The sequence below is a fragment of the Panthera onca genome, chromosome B4 (genome assembly GCF_046562875.1).
Source record: "Panthera onca isolate mPanOnc1 chromosome B4, mPanOnc1 haplotype 2, whole genome shotgun sequence".
Taxonomy (NCBI): domain Eukaryota; kingdom Metazoa; phylum Chordata; class Mammalia; order Carnivora; family Felidae; genus Panthera; species Panthera onca.
In genome coordinates this window covers 46,844,654-46,865,950 of record NC_138345.1, presented here as the reverse complement: position 1 = coordinate 46,865,950, position 21,297 = coordinate 46,844,654, and the positions used below count along the sequence as shown (strand labels likewise).

Here is a 21,297-nt window from a genome sequence, read left to right as displayed (position 1 = left end):
CCAAGATTAACTGCTGGTGACCGTTTGTACCTTCTCAAACTAGTTTTCTCTTCCCCTAGCCCTGGAAGACAATTGGGTTCTCTCTCTATCCGTCATTCTGACAGCTCCCTACGCTAGGAACGGAATTCAGCGTGTTGCACAAATTCTTGTGCCTGCTGGGTCTGGGTGAGGATGCACACTCCCCAGCCCATAGCAGGAGTGAGTGGCTCAGAGGGCAGAGCCCAGCATTCACAAGACTGCAGGGCTGTGTGCCGCCTGCTCTGTGCACAGGTTGTGTGTGCCCCGGGGAGATCATGGATTTCCATGGCTGTCTCACCCGCAGCAGCGTGCACGTGTGTGCACGTGCCCGTGCACGTGTGTGCACAAGCACGTGTGTGCCCAGCCAGCTCTGCCTGATTCTTTGCCCTCCCGAAATGGGCTGGCTCCTCTGGGAGCATCGCTGTGTTGAAATCCTGTGGGAGGGACCAGCTTTGACCCTAAGAGAATGCAGAGGATTAGCTCCGTCTGCCACCACCCAAATCAGGCCACAAGTTGCAGTGGTTCGACAATGAAATCATCTTTTCTTCTGGTTTTGGTGGTTACTATTTTTAACTGGGTTGAATGGCCAGGAAGAACCTGAGGGGAAGGTAGCCAGAGCAGCAAAGACCAGTTTCCTGGCTTAGGAGCCCCACAGCCCAAGGATAGTTTCCTGTTTGCTGGAGGAGAGCTCTGTGTGTGTGTGTGCGTGTGTGTGTGTGTTGCTGGGGGTGGGGGGAGGGCCATTATTCCCTCACAGTTTTTAAGGTTTTGCAACATTTTAAGGAAGAGAAATAAGAAATCTTTGGCTCTGCCCAGGCTTAGACTTCACAGCAATTATTTTTTCTGTTGGGGAAGGAGGGTGTTGATGAGCAGGAGAGAGCAAAAGAAAGAGAGAGCAGAATGGGGGGGCGGGGGGGGGGTAAGCTTTGGTGGAACAGGATGTACTTAAAATTCTCCCTGTCTGTTATCCATCCAAAAACTGGCCTCTCCATGGGTGTAGGAGGCCACGGCAACTTCATACATATTTATAGTATTCGACAGATTTGTGGAACACAACTCTAACGATGTATTTTAAATGAAGCTAGAAGAAATGCATTTCTATTTCCCTGGGAGAGTTCTTAATTTTTTTGTTTTGTTTTTTTGGATGTAACATGGTGTGGAGAGATGGTGCTGGAGGAAGTGTCACGGATAATGACAGTGTGTGAAGCTGACGTGAGTCTGGGTGGGAGCCGGATGACCCAATCTAGATCGGGCCACCCTGGAAGACCGCCAGCCACTCGAACTAGCCTGACTGTTCCCAGATCTAGGAGACCCCAGAAGCAGGGTGAAGCTGAAAGATCCCACCACTTCTCTGCCTACCACGCTTTCCAAAGGCTTTTTGATGACCTGATTCTCTCCACTCATGTTAGCCCCCGTGCAAACTAACTCTGTCCCCTCAAAGGTCTCCGAGGATCAGGACGTCCCAGGGGTCAAGATTTCTGGAACCAGAATGCAGACGTCATGAGCCCAAACCCAATATTCTATTTCCCCTGGTTTCCCAATTATATCGCAGGAGTTTCTGTGTCCGAATCCCAAAATACATTTGTTATTTTCCAAAATAAATACGGGCCTCACTGAACTTCACCGGCCCACATTTTTTTCTCTGCATCAACAGCTTCTTTACTGACCTGACTATCAAAAATGCCAAGATTCAACAAAAATATATTCACTATCACTCCTCCAATCCCAAAGCCCTTTTTTTCCCCCGAGTCCTGCTAATCATTCCTCTGACTTTCTTCCCGTTTTGTGATCTTTTTCTCTATCCCAAAGGTATCAACACTAGTTCATCATTTAAGCTTCTCAATGCTAGACAGACTACTGAGCTGTCTTCCTCGGGATTTCTTTGGTTTCAGTTTTTTTTTTGTTTGTTTTTTGTTTTTTGTTTTTGGGGTTTTTCTGTCTGTTTTTTGTTCTTGTCATTAATTGATAGCTCCTTAGCTCCTCAGAACAACCAGCTTTGGAGACCACTTCATATCCAATTCAGGACCTGTAGATGGCTCCTTACTTTCTCATCCCTACACCCACCTCAACCCCATCACCCCCTGCCACCGTACAACATGGCCTTATGGCCCTAGTCATGTTCGTTTCCTATCCAGTCCTCCATTCGCCTGGAAGAGTCCCACTCCTTTGCCGTCTCACTAAGATTCCCATAGTTTCCCCTTCTCTCCGAACCAATCTTTGTCCATCCTTCCTTCAAGCCTCAGCTTGGCTCCACTGCTGGGAGACTGACCCTCGTTCCCTTTTGATGCTCCCTTCATGTTCTTTTCTTTGCCATTTTGATCAAATACCTCTGTCATGGCCTCATGGTTTCATGTTTACTCAGTGACCCCCCCCCCCCCAAGGAAAAGTACAAGATCGTGCCTGCCCTTTCTTCTGTAGCAGTTAAATGTTGCCATGTCACAGCCCCTGCTTCCTCTCCTTGGAGCCCAGTGTAGTACGTGGCACATACATTGCTGTTGGAGGATTGACAACAACTAATTGGCTTCCATTTGCAACTAATTCGACAGCAACCGGGCTTGCTCCGTCCCATTAACTACATGTGCCCATTGCAGCAAGGGGACATGTCGAGGGCTCGGAGTTCAGAGGGAGGCTCACGGGCAGAGCCCAGGGCTTGGCTACACAGGACAGCTTGAAGAAGGCTGAGCTCCCAACGTGTTTTGCTTGTTCTGCAACTAGTGAGCTCTCTTTGTTTTTATTCTCATGTCTGTAAATTACGGGTGAGATGACTCAGCCAAGAAATCCCATGCACGGGGGTATCATGGTATTTTTGTAAATAGGATCATCTCCGTAGAGTCAATCCATAAGGCAGTTTATGTAGAATGATAAGGACTCCAAAATGTTTGCTCATATTTCCTGTGCAAACTTAACATATAACCTGAGGAACCAGAGGTTTTGGTCTCCCCACCACCACCAATGCCACATCCACTATTGGCGAAAATGACCAGGAGTGGGGATCCTCAGAAGGGTATGGCCTTTTTTCCCTTTATCTGCACTTAAAAAAGTATGTCAAGACACTTTCCTAAAAGTTTTTTTTGAGTGTTCAGAAATTACACCCTTTCCCCCGTAAGTCTTTCTGGATGCCATAGGAAAAGTCTTCTGTGCATCCTCTAGAAATAGCATCTCTCATGAGAAGACAGCAGACTTATACTGCGGCTTTCAGCTTTAGGCCTTCTGTTGGAGGACTTGTTTGATCCCCTCAGGACTGTCTGCAGAGCTCCAGAAGCAGGCTGAAGATGTGGAAGGTCATGACTGAAAAAATGGCTCTGCTGGGGCCCCTTATTATTGTCTGTACTCTCAGATGCTCTGTGGAAGGAGGCAGAATGAAGGGCTAAATCTACACTTGACCACACTTCTATGCTATGCTCACATAGGCTTGTCCTCTGGTGGCCAAGAGAGGTTGTTCTTGAAGGTGCCGGGGTATGCACAAGAACATGAAGTTGTGGGAAATGGCTTATATTTTCTTTCAATAGGAACACTATCTTGTTACAAGTTCCAGAATGAAAACCTGTACTTTGTCTTGTTTGATAATATCTCATTCGGATACCTCCAGCTCTGTGCTCCATCACCAGGACCTGCCAGTTAAAGTTCTGCATTTCCACAACCAGGGTCATGAACCTGGAAGGAATCTCCTCAAGCAGGTTCAGCTACAGAATTAAATCAATCCACCAAATGAACAAGGTGGTGGCAGGCTCAGGCACCTTTGGCAAAAGTCATTCTGAGGGAAACGTCTCATTGGTAACCCCAAATCTTCCTTTCAGGGTCAAGGGGGTCATTTCCAACCTTTCAGGATACGACACTGTTTTCTCCTTCTTTTCACTTCATTATGTCACCTATGAGACATACGGACATTATTACCATTTCTGTCAATAAAATGAATGGGAATAGATTGTTTTGGGAATTTCAGAATTTCTTGAACGCAAAAAGAGCCTCCTGGCTGAACCAGACTGGACACCCGTGAAGAAGAGGCTCTGGAGTCGGGTGAACCAGATTTATCTGATTTCCAGCTGCAAGGCCTTGGATGAGGCATTCAGTCTCTCTGAGCCTCGGTTTCCTCATCTCTAAAATGGGGCTAATGCCACCTCGCTGATTGAGTCACTAGTAACAATAAATGTGATAAATAGAAGTAAATTCCTTGGCACATAGGCATACAATAAATGGTAGATTTAATCTAACATATCACCATTGGAGGAATAGGCACCACAACATGCAGGAAAACACTCATAGATGGAGAAAAGTTTATCGCTGAGGCATTTTCTCTAGCTTAGGTCACCAAAGGATTAAATTAATGCATGCAAGAGGGTAGAGCTAAGCATAACAGACAGGTGAAAAGGAAGGTGGAGAACAAGTCAACAGAAAGGAACATTCCACAGGAAATTACACCTTTGGAATCCAAAGACAAGGGCTGGGCTTTTGAACTTTAGTCACTGCTGAGGAGCAATGAGGTAGAGAGCTCATGGTGGGTGTCCTCTCAGGCAACAAATCCACGCGGTGGGGACCTGAGCTGTGACAGCAGAAAGGCCATTTCCCTCCTCTCCGGGAAAGCCTGCTGGCACCAGGGGAGGAAGTGAACCCAAACGCCATGTCTCCTTCAGCACATGTGTAACTCGGGGCCAGGAGGCATGGGAAAAGCTTAGAAATAAACAGGGTGGAGAATCTCTATAAACCTGGTGTCTGAGCAGAATGCAATGACTGCAGGTCCCCTGTGCAGCGTTGTGGAGCAAGGCAGGCTGACTGCAACACCAGCCTCTCTGAAACCTTCTCAAAATAACAGTGAACACAACCAACTTACAAGAACGAAATAAAACACCTTTGCCACCACGAATGCTAACCAGAAATCTGTCTAATTCAGAGATGAAACACACCAAGTTTGTAGTTAAAAGCCAGAATGGAGTACATACATTTTCTGAACCACATATTGAACTAAACCTAACTGACTCGTTGGCCAAAACCTCAAACCAATGCTAAGTGGTTTAAGTATAAAAAATTTAAACACGTGTATCCTCGTGAGCCAGGACAGAATCAATGTCATAAAACTGAATCAGGTCTTCTCTGGAATAGCAAAATATGCCTAGAACCAAATTCAAACAGTAGCCTGCGGTTTCAAATCCAATTAGATTAAAGCAAAAAGAAATAAAGAACTCACAATTAGCCAATAGTGGTGATGATGAGGATGATGAGGATGATGATGATGAAAACACTATACTTCCCGAAACTTGATTCCCAGAGTAATTACATCTATCTATGTATCCAGGGTGCACTAATCCCGGGTTCGCCCTTCAATGATCTCAATACCTTCCAATTAGATAATTTGCCTCTGATTGGTGCGGCCTTTGAGAAATGTGTTGGGCTACAAATCACAGGAGATTAGGTCCCACTAAGGAAAACAGAAGACGGCTAATTAACTTTTCAATTTAGTTTTTATTAATTGTATTGTTAGCATATTGGCCAGAGATTATACCACTGTGTGTGTGTGTGTGTGTGTGTGTGTGTGTGCATGCGCGCACGTGCGCTCAGTATGTAGGCATTATTGCATATGCACATATTTTAATAATATAAATAATTAGCAACTTAAATATACTCATTTTGTTGGCATGTGTGCTTTAGATCTTGAGAACCCCTAGAGGGAAATAAAAATGCGGACGCCCCCCTCCAGCGGGACCAGCACAGAGTGAGTTATTTGTGTCGCGGAAAAATATTAGGCGGAAGCGGGAATCAAAATCATACTTCCAGGGTGGCATGGAAATTGAAGCAGGGGACAGTCTTTGCACGGAAGAAGAAAAGGGTAGGGGCAAGTGGGAAGGTGGGGAGACATACATCTGGAGCAGCCATTTGTCAGATCTTCCCGGAGAAGGTGAAGATGCCAACAGAGGGAAAAGAAAGGCGTTTTATGTCACGCAGCCAGGACTTTGACAGTGGCTCAGAGTCTCAGAGGTGTGACAGACCGTGATGACTCGGCCACAAGGCTTCAGTTTTCTGCGGTTCCAGCTTTACTCATCTGAGAAACCTGGGACCTCCTAGCCGGGGTGAAGGAACAAACCCGAGAGAAAGAGTTGCTGATTCAGAAGCTGAAGCAGGAAAGGAGGTGCAGTTCCTGGCTTCTCCTCCTTCCGCATTCTGGCCTCCCTTCTCTTCTCCCCATAAGACTCAGAGCCCGTCTGGCCTGCTATACCACCTCCACTGGCGAACCTCAGATTCGCTCAGGTCTGAGGGGACTGAGCTCCTGGGGGCAACACCCCTTCGGAGTTTTCTCTCCAGCAGGACAGTTTGAGGTGTGGCCTCCAAGCGCGCCGCATATCTGAAAGGTCAGCCCACGTGGGAATGATTCCTTGAGTTAGTCTGGCCCCATGGCGAAGAGTTTAACTTGGATTCCATGTCTCTCATTTCATCTCTCTTCCCCTTGTCCTACTTTCCCGTGTGGCTGGGAGCAGTTTTTCCATTTCATTTTGCAGACATGTGAGGCATCTCACTCCCCCGGCTCCCCCACCCCACCCTTCCACACATCTGGAAGAGCAATATTCACATCTGGAGACCATTCGCATCTGGAAGATTTTTTTTTTTTTTTTGACATTCTTCTCTTTGAAACTCAATCCATGTAACCTCTTGTTCAAACGGGCCTCTGAACTACTGGAATCATTTGCAGAGGCTCAGGAAAAAAGTCCCGAGTTTTATCCCTACATGGTGGAATTTATGACTCAAACCAAGCCCAACATTATGTTTCTGATTGCTTTCTTTCTTTTCTTTTCTTTTTTTTTCTGTAGTAATTACTTTTCTGAGCTTCATGTTGGAAAGGGCTGGAAGTGCCAGCCTAGGTCACACACAAGAGGAAGGTGGGAAGTGAGATGCTCAGCAAGCACATTGGTTTAAGTCTGGTGCCTAGCTAGGTGACTCGGAAGAAAATAGTCATTTCCTCATCAGTAAAATGTTTTTTGGGGGGGGGGGGTGTTTTTTTTGTTTTTTTTTGTTTTTTTTGTTTTTTTGTCTAAAACTAGGTTAATGAACATGCTTCGTTGTCACATAAGATTGTTTGAGGATAAGGTGAGATAACGCAGCCAAACGTGCCTGGTCTCACACCTGGGTAAGATAAGGATCAGCGGGGGTGGGGGGAAGGAAAGACCCCAAGGCTATTGCTCTATGATGTACCACTGAGCACAGAAAGGCTGGAGTCTCTGGAACACGAATCCCACTGTTGGCCACATGCTGTCACGTTAAATGAGTTGACACTGGAGTATTTGATCAGTGGTTCTCCGTGCGCATACAAATCACCTGTCCGTTGTGGAAAAAAATGTAGATTCTGGTTCAGCAGGCCTGGGGAGGGACCGAGGTTTGCACTTCTAACAATCCCAGGTGATGCCTACCCCGTCCCCAGACATCCTAGGTACGAGGAAAGTAGAATTCCCCACCCCAAAACTTCAACCTCTGCTAACAAGTGAATCTGCCATATTTGCAGTGCCAAACCTTAATCTCAAGCACAGTCAGTGGGAGGAGAGGCATGGAGAGAAATGAAATTCACATTCCTGAAATGCACAAAGACCTGTTCAGCATAACTTTGACCCTCTCCTGCCTGAAGGCAGAAGCCACGTGGCTTTGGGCGTGAAGGGAAAACTAACTGCCCTATTTCACCCCATTCCCTGCCTTCGAGTATTTCCCCTCCTGAGTCAGGTTCATGCCAAGTCAAGAGTGCCACAGCTATGGATGGCTGCCTCTGACCTTCAGTGAGCCGCTCAACTCCCAGCCTGGCTGCTATGAAAGGGAGAAAGACCAGCGCCTTTCCGTGGGGCACTTGCAGCCAGCCTCTCTTGCCCCTGAGCTGTGTTGCCTGGCAACCAGAGGGCAGGGGGACCAGGGTGATGGGAGTCTGTAAGGAGGCTGGGAGGAAATAATGGACCAGGAGAGACAGGGCTGAAGCCATCTGAGCTGCGGTCACACAGACTCGCACACCCAGCAGGGTGGAATGTTGTTATAAGCCTCGGAGGGAGGGTCCAGTGGGTGTGAACCTAGAAAGCAGGAGGCCAGAAGTTTACAAACATTCATTTTTCCCATTTTATTATTTTAAAGATACTAATAACAAAAAGGGGGGGGGGGGGACATCCTCCTTCTTCGATGAGTTGGCGAGGCAGGAAGAAAAAACTGAAAACCTGCTTAAAAAAACCAAGGGAATCATTAAAGGGTGTGGAGAGGAGTGAAAAGAAGTTGGTAAAAATCCTGTACTGAAAACTAAAACATGCCTTGGAACGTGGCCCAAAAATAGTTTATAGTAAGGTTTAAAAGCTAAAATAAGACGCCTGCCCAGGGGGGCTCCTAGCGGCTCCCGAATGAGGAGGGGTGGGGCAGCTCCACGCGGTCCCCCAGAGGGCCAGGGTGATGGACTGCGGGCCAGGGAGGCAGCGAAAGTGGAAGGAAAATTTGCTACTCCATCACCATTTCCTCCCAGGTTGAAAGCCTTCGTTCAGGCCCTGAAGAGTCTCTTTAAGACTGTTGTGCCTGCTTCTGCTCCGGCGCCCCTGCTTCCTGGCGTGCCCACATTTCAAATCCTACCATAAGGATGTCACCATAAGGATGAGCCTTCTAAAACACAGATGGAATCGCACTGCTCAAAACTTCTCATGCTTCCCCGTTGCCAACAAAGGAAATTCCAAACTTCTTAGCATGGTATTCAATGCTTTCCACAGCCCTGCCCCGGTCTACTTTTCCAGAGTCATCTCCAGCTACTCCTACCGAGCCCCAGCCGCCCTGCAGCCCAGACACCCTGAAGCACACCAGTCTCCACCAAGCCCCGAACCCTTGGGCCCTTCTGTGTCACTGCACACTGCGCTAACTCCTCATCTGGCTCATCTCCCAAACAAGCCCTATTTACCCTTTCAAAAATACAAAGCGATAGAAAGGTAAACATTTCAAAGGAATACGTGGCAATGATTTAATAATTTTTAAAGGTGCAGAAGATTTGGGGGTGCCTGGATGGCTCAGTGGGTTGAACGTCCAGCTCTTGATTTCAGTTCAGGTCATGATCTCAAGGTCCTGGGATCGAGCCCCACATGGATCAAGCATGGAGCCTGCTTGGGATTCTCTCTCTCTCTCTCTCTCTCTCTGCCCCTCTCCCCATCTCTCTCTGTCTAGAAAGAAAGAAAGAAAGAAAGAAAGAAAGAAAGAAAGAAAAGATAAGAAATAAATTTAAAAGGTGCAGAAGATTTAAAATGCAATGAAACAGTCTCTTGCCTTCTTCCTCCCCTCCCCAGGCCCTCTTCCTCAACCAAATCACCTGCCACTCTTAAATTTTCTTTCCTGGTGGTTCCCTTCATTTTTCTAGAATCTATTTCTTGCTTTATTTCTTATTTCAGCAATTTTACATAGGATTTTTGCCTTCTGACTCTAATAAATGAGTGTTTGGCACACATAGAACATATCTCTGTTTTTTATTTTCCCGGTGGAAACTTTTAATCACTTTAAGATCTGGGCCAAGAATAAGCAAAGTATGATAAAAGACTAAGAGCTCAGGCTAGGAAGTCCTTCTGGCTGGGTCCAGATTGCTAACTGCTTATCATCCCTGTGATCTTAGCCAATTGACTTAACCTTTTCTGTGCTTCTGATGTCTTCAAAATGGCAGAGGATACAATTAGTGTTTTCTTCACTGTGAAATCCGTACTGGTCTCTCCCTAGACCTTCAGCGAAACTTTCATCGGCATTTCTCTTCACTGCTGCTCAAGGGCAGAGGGGCTGTTTCCAGAATCCAAGTCCCCCTCTGGCTTGTTTTACTCTCTCGTCCGACAGGTGTACATTTTCCAATGACTTCCTTAGAGAGATGGTGTAACAAGACTCTCCACAACTCATCCGTCTGAAAATGCCTTTTCTTCTGCCTTCAAAATTCACAATGATTTTTGCTGGATACAGACTTCTAGTTGAAAGTTATTTTCTTTATCATTTGAAGCACTGCTTTATTATCTTCTAATATCTACTGTTGCTCTGAGAAGCCTTGGATGCCCATTTATTTGTGGGTTGTCGCTAATTTTTCTTCATTTCTCTCTCTCTGGAAACGTTTAAGATCTCTCTTTCATTATTAATGTTCTGAATTTTTATGTTGCATTAGGATGGCTACTAAGTAAACACTTCTTTCTTAACTTTTGTGTCCTTGAACTCCAGGAAATTCTCTTATAGTGTTTCTTCCATAATTCCTTCCCACATAGTTTTCTTTTTAGATCTCCTCTCAGGTGGATGTTGAGTTCCCGGGTTATTCTAAATGTTATTCTAAATGTTGGTGGTGGTCATTTTATACTCTTTTTTCTTTCCTTTTTTCTCTATTTTATCCTCCCTCTTTTTAGTTGGCATTTCATAGTGTCTTCTTCTTGTTTAATTGATGTCGTATCTTCATGAATGTCTCTGCGGTTACAAATTAGTTTCTTTCAAGCTCCTTATTTACCTTGAATTATCTCTTGTGTTCTCATGGGATCTTTTCTCTATTTCACAATGTCTCCTTTTCATGTACCACAATTCCCTCAAATACCTAGTCATTGACGGGATTAGCAAGGCTGACGGTGAACTCCGTATAGACTGACAGGCATTGGTTGAGTATTGGAAGAAATGGAGTATTGGTAGAAATGGAGCCCAGAAGTGGCATTAGCTCCATCACTAAGAAAAGGGTGTTCAATATCGTTAGAGAGGAGCCAGCCGTCTCCCATGAGCTCACAGTGGAGAAGTAGGGGGTTTCTCTCAGCCCAAATTCCTCTCTTGCCTCCCATGAAATCTAGATATTTCTCTAGAGAAATCTAGAGATTTTGAAATCTAGAGTCTTGAGTCCTTCCAGGAATCTTCAAGAAAAATTGCCCTTGACGCCTGCCTGCACTGTGGATAATCTGTACTGCATCTTCCTCTGTCGACTTCATCAGCCCTCAGTCCTCCTCCCACTTCCTACAATCCGTGTATCACGCAATTGTTTATCCTCTGAAGACCTGTCCACATTGTCCTCATTGCTGGTAGTTTATACTAGTTTTTATTCCTTTGCTGTCATGTCATGAGAGCTCAGAAGGTTAAAAAATAATAATAAATGTGTGTTTCAAGAAACCAAAAATAAAAATGACAATTCTAAAAGTTTCCGGAGAGAAGGTTTAGATCTCCTGAAAAGGAACAGGAATTCCCAATATCAACAATAGATACTGGCCAAAAGAATAATCTTTCCAGTGTTGAAAGACAAGAACCTTTAACCAAGAATGTTAACACTGATTAAACTATTTTTAAAACTTGGGGCGAATTAATGCTATCTCAGGCATGTGTATAAGGTCCTTTAATATTCTCTTTGAAGAAGTACTCTAGTAAGAAGAGACAGAAATGCAGGAAAACACTATGAGACTTATGTTAATTAAGAATGAATAAACACAGGGGCACCTGGGTGGTTCACACGGTTAAGCTCCGACTCTTAGTTTTGGCTCAGGTCATGATCTTGCAGTTTCGAGAGTTCAAGCCCTGTGTCAGGCTCAGTGCTGACAGCACAGGGCCTGTTTGGGATTCTCTCTCACTCCTCTCTTTCTCTGCCCCTACCCCACTCATTCTGTCTCTGTCTCTCTCAAAATAAATAGATAAATGTAAAAAAAAAAAAAAAAAGAAAAAAGAAACATCATTTTTTTCCCTGAAGAAGAAACAATAAAATGTAAGTTAAAGATACGGAGTAGGAAAGTAGGACTGAGAAGACTCACAGAGTGTTATATGATACAGATACATAGTGCCCTCCACACCCAGGCACATTACAAGTATAAAGTATCAAAATTAGCAAAGAATGAATTAAAAACTTGCATAGATAAATAACCATTATAGAAATTAAATTATCAATTGCCTGATGAAGCTAATACGTATAAACTTGATTCCAAAACAGGATGAGAACACAAGACAAAATTCTGTTATCTACATACATGGATAATTATATGTCTAATACAGATAAGAAACTCTTACAAATCAGCGTGAAAAAGATTGGAAACTCATAAGCAAAATGAGCAAAATGTATAATACTACGCAATTTAGATAATGGATACCAAGGATGAGATGAGATATGTATTTCTAGGAAGGCCTAGAAATCAGAGAAAATTTTAATACAGTGATATACTACCTTATACACACGCAAGATAGAAAGATTAGATAGATCTGGGTAATACCAAGTGATGGAGAAGATTCAGAGAAGGAGACTTGCTCATGCGTTTCTGAAGCAACATTAAACCAGCCCAGCTATTCTGGAAAGCAAACAGGCAGGTGAGTGCGTACCTTGCGCCCAGCAATCCCCGGTGCTGGGTATGCAGGAGCTCATATATGAAGGGTATTTGTCTTATCATTAGAGAATGCCATATGTGTGTCAAGGATTGGTGGCTGGAGGAAGTGAGAAATGAGGGAGGGGGCAAAAGGGAAATGGGGACGAAGATCAGGGATGAACAGGAAAAACGAATAACAAACTAAAACCAAAGTGCGACCTTGCATTCAGTGTTCACAAACTGCAGAATGTGTTTAACTCAGCTGTCTGTATCTGAGGTTCCACAAAGCAAAGCTCACGATGCACAAGCCTCCATTTACCACCTGGTATCCTCTCCTGGGTCAGGGCACTTGTGGTAGAAAAATAAATGAGCAGGAGCTGCCAGACTGTGTCATAGCTTTGACCAAAGACCTGAGCTGTGGCACGGAGGTCACCTTCCCTGTCCCTGACCTTCCAACCATCTACCTCCCCCCCATTCATCTGGAAAAAAAGAGAAGGCCTCACCTTTGGTAAACAAACCCCTCCCTGGCCCTCATTGATCTCCAGGCTTAGTGTTTCCCACCCAAATCTCCTTTCCTTTGACAGAACCCTCGGGAGTGCATTGCTCAACCCCCAAGCGATCCTGTCCACTTCACCTGAGGTCACACTAGAGCAGTCAACATCTGTGCCCGTACTCACCAGAGCGTCACTGCAGCCACCGCATGGGTCCCAGACCCGTGTGCAGAAGAACTAAGAAAGTAGATGAAGGCAAGACCTGTGTTTTCTGGGGGAAATTATTCTCACAGCTTACTCCTGCACCCTCCTAGGTAATAAATTGCACACCAGGATAAAGAAACTCCACCTCCGGCAGATAAGGATTTGAACGAACTTTCTGAAGTGGCCCAGTGATACAGACAAGACAGTACAAAGGTGAACTCTAAGAGCTGGTGAAGTTACAAGAGGCAGATCCTTTTAATGGGCGCATGGTTGGCCCCTTTTTCCTCCCGCATAGGCCCACGCCAGACTTCTCTTTTAGAACCAAATCTTCAGTTTTTCTATTTCCCCTCGATTCCTCTTCCATGGATCTTGCCTCATCTGATTCCCCAGCTCAGACACCCACACAGCATCATCTTCCCCACCTCCCTCAACTCACCTAGAGCAGGGACCCCCAATCTCAGACATCTCCAGACTTCACCAGACCTCAAAATGGCCTCACATCCTTTCCAGCTCGCTTGTCCTCAGCTACCAAATAGATGATCAGCAGCAGCCCTCATTTGATTTACCTTACAGGCAAAGCAGCACACTGAGGCCTTACGGAGAAAAACTACAGAAATAAAAGTTATAGATAGTCCTTGCCCTTAAAGACTGTGACTTACTGTCTGTAGATCACCTGTTAAGTGAAAGCCATTATCCTCAGCACTTTGATATACTTATCATTGCAATAACCCCAGAAGTTAAAGCCTCATTTTCTCCGTTTTCCAGATGAGTAAACTGAGCCTCTCAAAGGTTGAGCCTCTCGAGCTGGCAAATGGTGAGTCCAGGACTATTTTTTTTTTTTTTTAATGTTTGTTTTTGAGAGAGAGGGAGAGACAGCAAGAGCAGAGGAGAGGCAGAGAGAGAGACACACACACACAGAAGCAGAAGCAGGCTCCAGGTTCTGAGCTGTCAGCACAGAGCCTGACACAGGGCTCAAACTCACGGACTGCAAGATCATGACCTGAGCCGAAGTCAGAGGCTCAACCAACTGAGCCACCCAGGTGCCCCTGCCAAGTCCAGGACTTCTGACTCCAAGCGTAGGCAGTGTTCACAACAGCATAGTTGCATTAAAGACAATCAATCTGGGGTAACTGGGTGGCTCAGTTGGTTAAGCATCTGACTTCAGCTCAGGTCATGATCTTGAGGTTCATGAGGTCGAGTCAGGCTCTGTGCTGACAGCTCAGAGCCTGGAACCTGCTTCCAATTCTGTGTCTCCCTCTCTCTCTGCCCCTCCCTTGCTCATACTCTGTTCTCTGCTCAAAAATTAAAAAAAAAAAAAAAAATTTTTTTTTAAAGCAATCAATCCTACTTGGAAATTCAGCGCACTGTGCCCTGAAATTGACTCAAAACATTTTCAAAATAGCCTGTCAAGGAGAACTAATGTGTGATAAAATAAACTCTGAGCTTGAGTGTTTTGCTCTTTTCTGTGGAAAGGAAGGGTTCAACAGAGAAAGGTTGCTAACGGGGACACCTTTGAAATCAAGTTTGAAAGAACAGAGGGCTCTAGTATTGGCAAGGGAGAGAAAATGAAGTGGGAACAAGCATCTTCCCTTACAGTTACTTAGACATTCCTCCTGTACCAGAATGAATTTTCCACTCTGTCTCCCAGAGTAAGAGGAGTCGTGCTGAAACGTGGCAGGGTGAATTCAGGTTAAATAACACAAAGAAATATCTCCGGTGATGAGATGGTTAAAGACCAAACTATTTCACTAAAGGAAGTGGTGAAATGTAGATTTTTTTTTCCCCCTTCGATGATTTTTGGCTTCCTCCTGCTGGAGACAGGGGTTGGAATACGCGAGCTCTAGAAATCTCATCTGCAAACGGCAGTCCCACAGCTCCCAGATTACTTTATTATGCTCACATAAAAAGGGTTCAGGGCAGCCTGTGTAACAACAATTACTCAACCCCAGACCCTCCCAGAGAGCTATGGCAAAGGCTTTTCTCACCTTTCCTCCCTGGTTCCCATACTCCAACAAGCATGAACCAGAAAGGGCCTGAGTCACCGGGTCACGTGACAGAAAGTGCACACGGGGCCTCTCCGCACTTGGCACGGCCTCATGAAACCGAAATCACTGGTGCCCTGCAAGCTGAGGAGCACTGGGCAGGTACAGGTTTGTGCTGGGGAAACAGACCAGCGCTGCCCTCTAGCCACTGGAGCTTTAAAGGAAACTCTTACTTGGAAATGATGGAGTCCCAGGCCCAGTGGCCTGGCCAAAAGGCCAGTTGAGTGGGCCACTTAAGGCCTGTTGTTCACATTTAGGGTCTGTGGGAAGCTGCAGGGCCGGGCCGGCCGAGGCGAGGTCTCAGCACTGCACACTGTTGTCCACAGCAAAGGACGCTCGCGCGACGGCTCCTTCCCGGCCCTCTGGCTGCTGCTCAGCTGTGTGTCCATCAGTCAGGCAGTCAGGCAGTTGATGAGCTCATTGATTGGTTAGTTAGTTCGTTAGTTTTCTAAATAGCACAAGGGCACAGCCCACCTCCTAGAAAATGATGTTTCACGGGCTCATTAATGATTTCACTGCCCCTGAGGGAAATCAGAAAACTGCCTGGAACAGGAAGAACTCCTGAAGAAACGTTGCTCCTCCTGCGAGAATCATTTCCATCTTCCCAAGAATCACGGGCTCAGACAGAGACTATTCAAATTAGTCAGATCCTAGGAATCATCTAGAGCAAGCTCCTTGTTTTCCAGGAAAGGAAGCCCAAACCCCGTTGGGTTTGCCTGATATTGACAAATACAGTTTTACACGTTTTTGCCTCTGGTCCATGTTTCAACCACCACCATGGTCACCAAACACACACATAAATTGCCCGTTCTACTGCTTCTGAGAACTCACTAAGCCTTTTAGTTCCATGAGAAGATCTTAAATTTATAGGTGCCTTTCATTCCTTCTAGCAGAAATGGGAATGGCTTCTGGCCCACAGAAGGGGGTGGCTATCCTTGGCAAGGTCGGGCTGAGTGGTGAATACAGGGTTTCTTTGCCATCCAGAGTTTTCATCCACCTTCCCCGCCCCCTTCTTCCCTCCCAATTCCCAGAACCCACCTCCTCACCACTAAAGGGGATCAGTCAGGTGTAGACACGTGGGTCGTTGTAAGAGCCAGGGTTTTCAAACCAAAAAGCCTTCATACACGTTAGCTGCATGGCATTACTCAAGACATTTAGTGACTGGAAGCTTCAAATTGAGGACAGTAATGCCATGGTGCCATAAGAATGAAATGAGGTCATATTTTGGGAAAGCCCTTTTGAAATTGTTGAGAGGAAACGTAAGAGATTTTCATTGCCGCCTCTGAGCTGCCCTGTGCCTGATCATTCATTAGAGTTCACAGCCCGAAGGAAGGGTGTCAGCAGCAGGGCTGGGCCAGGGACAGGGCTGGAGATTGGAAACGTAGTCTTCTCCACCTGTGTACACAGGAAAGAGTCTCTTGCCACAGTCCTCAGAGGGGACTCGGTAGAGGCAGGTCGTGTCTGGGGCCAGATGTGAGCACAATCCCAGAATGCACTGTGGCTGCTGCTGTGTGTCCGTCTCTGAAGCTTTTTTTTTTTCTTTTTTTCTTTCTTTCTTTCTTTTTTTTTTTTTTTCTGATCTGGGTTCTCATGGAGCATTTTGAAGAGGCTGTGTCACTACCAGCCTGGCCAACTGGCAGCTTGTTCTAGGGCAACAACTCATTTTTTTTTTCTGAGTCTGAGCTTGTGTGAGTGGAGAATACTGGGGATGTGGGCACATATTCCCTGCTGCCCCATGTTCTTCGATCACTCGGTTCACCCTCTGACTCCACTATCTTCAGCACTCTTGACAGGACATGATAGTCTCCTATCCAACGGAGAGTGATGTCCTTCTCCATCTCAAGACTTTGCTCCTTCCAGAAAGAGCATCCTCTCTTACTCAAGTTAACCACGTCACTTATTTCATCACTTCTTCCCAAACCCTCCTCTCTCCCTCACTAAGCATGGCTGACCCCATTCAGCAGCCCCTTCCATTTCTCCTCTCCACAGACCTTTACCCCCTCTGCTTAGGAGCACGTTCAGACTTCTATTAATTTGCAAAATGCTCCTTAATGCTTCTTACCCTAATTACAATCTTATTTTGATTTTCTTTCCCTTGCCACACCTCTGAAATCAGTGATCTACACAAGCAGTGTCTTCTTTTCCTAAAATCAGTTATGTTGCCTTAACCTCATGCTCTATACAAGTGTTACTCCCAAAGGTCCCCAAGATATTATCACAAGATCAATGGCTAATTTTCAGCCCTCGTTCTTCATTGGCAGTATGGATTCTCCACTCAGTGGGATTCACTCCTCCCACGACGTTGGCGGTAACACACCATCTCATGTCTCCATCTCTCTGCCTGTTGCCATGTCCCCTTTGTCAATTCATTTTCCTTTTACTGGCTTCTTAACATTGACGTTTGTCGGGATCTAGCTCCCACAGCCTCTGCTATTCTGTTTATTCTCTTCTTCTTGTTATTTTCACCCAATCTCTTAGATGAGTGTTTGTTTCATTCTGAAAACGTGTCCAAAATCATAATTTTTATATATGACTGCTCTGACCTGAAAATTCCTACTGGATGTTGTCTTCCTCAGGGTCTTCATAGTGATTTGATATATATAAAATTAATTGCTTCATCTTTCCGGATTCTGTGTTTCTTTTAATAATACAACTTCTCTCTTAATTAATCACTGAAGAGTTAACCTTGAGAACCATTCTTAATTCCTCTTTCGTCCCCATATTTAGTCAATTTACCAAGTCAAGTTTATTTTTCTAAAAATTTTTGCAATCTCCTTTTCTTCTTATCCATTTTATTCCTATTGACTTCGCCTTCCCTAATTCAGAAAATTCACTCTTCATTTATTCATTTACCAAATCTGTATTGAGTGCCTATTCTGTGCCAGGCTTTGTGCAGGGAACTAGGCAAGTGACAGCAGACATAGACTGCCCCTGCTTCAGCAATGGAATTTACAAGCTGGTAAGAGAGACAGATGTTGCTCAAGAAAATATTAATGAACATATGACTGTAAGTTGAAATGAGTATTCTGAAAGAGAGGAACGCAATTAAGGAATGAAACATGAAGTATGAGTAGAAGTTGATTAGAAAAGTGGGTGTGGCATGCTGAGAGAAGGAAGAAAGTTATTCACTGATGGAATAATTTATTCAGACTATTTGATCAAAGGGAGCAGAGTAGGTAGGTTCAAGAAACTTAAAAGCGGCCAGTGAGGGTGGAGCTGAGAGGACAAGAGGAAAAATGAGACTGGAGGGGGGAAGGGAAAGGCCATGTCAGGCCTGGTCCATCAGGGTAAGTTAACTGGTTGGACTCCATCTTAAAATTGATGAGGAGCAAATGAAGAGTCTTTACTATTACTCACTTTGACTATAGCAAAGGCTTCCTGCCTGAGAGTCTGGTTTTCTTACTCTAATCTGCACTGTATGTCACCACAAGAGTTTTTATAAGATAAAACTCCAACCTATCTAGATTTCTTTCCCAAGACCAGCTTACACAACTTGTACATCACAGCCAAATGGTTTACCCTTTGAGCTCTGGGCTATTTGGTGCTTTTTGACTCTGTGCCTTTGCTTACCCCCACCTCTGCTTCAATTGCCATCTGCTGCTCTGCTCTCCCGTACAGCTGCCTACCAGTGAAGGGATCATTTAAATCCATTATTTTCTGGAAAATCAGAAATATCCTGACCATTCTAACTAAAAATGGCTCTCCGTGTGCTCAACAACCATGATGCTTGCCACCTGCATATTGCAAGAGCCTGAGTTTTAGAGCTAGAAAGTTTTGGGTTGAATCCTGGCTTGGAGCAAATTACTTAATTCTGGGAACCTCAGATGCCTAATCTATAAAGTGAATAAAATCATTGTATTTATAGGCTTATTGGTAGAATCAAATCAGAACGCATTTCTAAAGTATCTAAAAGGGTACCGCACACATAGAAAACATTGAATATTTGTTAATTACCTTGCCCCTATTCAGCTCTTACTTTCCTAAAGAAATGGTAGGCTTTTTAAAGAATAGGATTGTCTGTTATTTACTTTTGCATTTTTACACTTAGCATAGCGCCTGACCTATAATATCCAGTCAAAAATGGTGAATGATTGAAGAATTGTTTAATGAAGCGGAATTCAACATCAGAAAATTACATAACTAACAAACCAGAAAATCAGATTAAAGGGAGGAAAAGTCTGATGCTTTTAATAAACACAAAATAATCAGCCAAAATTTAATTTGGTCATGAAAAAAAAAATCTTAACAAAGAATAAGATTCAATGTTCTTCATCCAAAACGTGTGTTCATTGAGATCCTATAGATAATGTATTTGATGGTAAAATCTTAAAAGCAATTACATTAAAGTCAGGAATAAGACAAGGATGACTGTAACAGCGTGTCCATTCAGTACTAGAAATTCTAACTAATGATATAAGACAGGGATTAGAAATAGAAAGTGTACAGAGTCCAAAGGAATTTACAAAGCTGCTCCTACTGGAAGAGGAAAGGATTATCTATAGAAAATCTATATAGAAAATTAGTATCAATAAAATTAATACAAGCGTTCTGCAATGTTATTTTAAAAATCAATATATAAAAGTCAATAGAGCATATACATGCAATGAAATACTATTCAGCCTTAAAAAGCAATAAAGGACTAGTATATGATGAAGCATAGATGTACCTTAAAACATTATGCTAAATGAAAGAAGACAGTCAGTCACAAAAGACCACCTTTCATATGATTCTATTCATATGAAAATCCAGAATAGGAAAATCTAGAGACAGAAAGTAGATTAGCAAGCAGTTGCTTGGGGCTGGAGGAGTGAGGAGAAATAGAGGGATCCGTGAATAACTTAAACATACCAGATTTTTTTTTGTAATGAAGATGATTGAAAATTACGGTGATGGTTGCACATATATATATACATTTTAATTAGGCTCCACGCCCAATGTGGGCTTGAACTCACGACCCTGGGATCAAAAGTGGATGCTCTACCAACTGAGCCAGCCAGGCACCCTGGTTGCACATATTTTTGAATATACCAAAACCCATTGAATGTACACTTTCAATGGAGGAATTGTATAATATGTGAATTATAATTCAATAAAGCTGTTTAAAAGTCACAGATGTCTAAAAATAATAAACAATTAGCAAATTTAATGGAAGAAATTTCATTCACAAAATCAACAAAATCTGTAAAGTGCCTAGAAGACTAACAAATGTTGTGTAAAATCTTTATTGAGAAAATTACAATATTAAAATGCTTGCGGCACCTAGGGCGCCTGGGTGGCTCAGTTGGTTAAGGGGCCGATTTGGGCTCAGGGCATGATCTCATGGTTCGTGAGTTCCAGCCCTACGTCAGGCTCTGTGCTGACAGCTGGGAGCCTGGATCCTGGAGCTGGCTTTCAGTTCTGTGTCTCCCTCTCTCTCTGCTCCTCCTTCACTCACACTCAGTCTCTCTCTCTCTCTCTCAAAAATGAACAAACATTAATTTTTTTTTTTTTTTTTTTAATGCTTGGGGCACCTGGGTGGCTCAGTCTAAGCATCTGACTCTTAAGCATCTTGGCTCAGGTTATGATCTTATGGTTTGTGAGCCCAAGCCCACATCGGGCTCTGTGCTGACAGCATAGAACCTGCTTGGGATTCTCTCTCTCCTGCTCTCTCTGCCCCTCCTCCACTCATGCTTGTTCTCTTTCAAAATAAATAAACATTTAAATAAAATCTTTTTTAAAAACAAAAAATAAAATGCTTAAGAAAAGACCAGAATAAATGGAAAAATAAAACATGTCCATGAATAGAATATTTAATATTGAAAAAACATCAATTTTCCCTAAATAAATTCATAAAAGGAATACAATTCCATTCAAATGTTTATTTGATCCTAACATTTGCATGGAAGGGAAAGGGGCTAAAAATAACCAAGATGCTCCTGAAATAGACAAAGTGAGAAACAAGGCTTGCCCTACCAGATATCAAACTTCTCATAAAGTAGAATTATTCACAGTGTATGAGTAAGGAATGGGCAAATGAGCCAACAGAACCAAATAGAGAGCTCAGAAACAGTCTTTCATATAAATTAAAACTTGATGTATGACATAAGGGACCTTAAAAAAAAATCAATGGAAATTTTTTTGAAAGATGGAATATTTAAAAAATCATCCTGATACAACTGATTACCTACAAAATGTTATCTCCCCCATCCCACCAACCACAGAAATAAATTCCAAATGAATCAAATACAAATTTGAAAAGAAAGTTTCACAACTTTTAGAAGAAAAGTGAGAAAATACCTT

The 21,297-nt window shown here is 43.9% G+C and overlaps 1 protein-coding gene across 2 annotated transcripts in view; it reads right to left on the bottom strand.

Annotated features, from left to right (window-relative positions):
- Positions 1-13,056, bottom strand: part of EMP1 (epithelial membrane protein 1) — a 48,618-nt gene extending 35,562 nt beyond the window's left edge. Inside the window, exon 1 of one of the 2 annotated variants that reach the window (XM_060658321.3) lies at positions 12,959-13,056. The gene's annotated coding sequence lies outside the window, so the exon portion shown is untranslated. The remainder of the gene's footprint in view (positions 1-12,958) is intronic. The other variant, XM_078450077.2, reaches the window with a different exon arrangement.
- Positions 13,057-21,297: the final 8,241 nt, after the last annotated feature.